Raw genomic sequence first — 850 nt, 5'->3', positions numbered from 1 at the left:
TAAGGACAAACTGCTTTCCTTCCAAGAGGGGAGGGGCCTGATATAGTTTCTGTCTCAGAACGTTCTTGATTTGCCCTTAATCTGAAAAACTTAAGAAATTTTGCAGCATATGAAATTCCATTGGAAGAGTTTCCTTTCTGCATTTTGAGATATCACGCTATTGTCTTTTGGCTTTCATTGCTGTAATTGAGAAGTCAGTTGTCAGTCTTTTGCTCCCTCGAAGGTAGTGAGTTTTTGTTATTGGCTACTTTTACATTTAATTTTTGCCTTTGGTTTTATAAAATTTCAATCTAATGTGTTTGGAAGTGAATCTTTAAAAAACTTATGTTATTTCAGATTTATTGTGGTTTTTGAAACTGTGAATTGGTGTCTTTATTAGTTTGAGAATATTCCCAGCCATTCTCTCTTTAAATAATTACTCTGTCTTATTTTATCTTTCCTCCTAGGACTCCAATCAATATCTTACATCTTCTCACCTTATTCTCCACATTTTCCCACCTTCCTCTGTATTTTTCTGCTTTCCTGTGTCTGTGCTGCAATCTTGATTTCTTCTCATTTGTCTTCAAATTTGCTAATTCTCTTTTCTGTTGTGTGATGCTTACTGCTAAATATAGCTATTGGCTTATTTAATTTAATTTACTTATTATATAGTCATAGAGGTTCTGCTTGACTCCTTCAAATCTGTCACCTTCCATAGTTTTCTGTTCTAGAAAAATATTTGCATGTTTGTCATTTGTTTCTTAAACATGGTTAGGATGGTTGCTTTAAGCTGTGTGTAAAAAAATTACAAAATCTGAAGTTTGTGTAGATATGTTTCTGCTATCTTGTTTTGTTTACTTTGTTTCTTTTT

Source organism: Mandrillus leucophaeus, unplaced genomic scaffold, assembly GCF_000951045.1.
Source record: "Mandrillus leucophaeus isolate KB7577 unplaced genomic scaffold, Mleu.le_1.0 Scaffold822, whole genome shotgun sequence".
Lineage (NCBI taxonomy): Eukaryota > Metazoa > Chordata > Mammalia > Primates > Cercopithecidae > Mandrillus > Mandrillus leucophaeus.
This window is presented reverse-complemented; position numbering follows the sequence as displayed.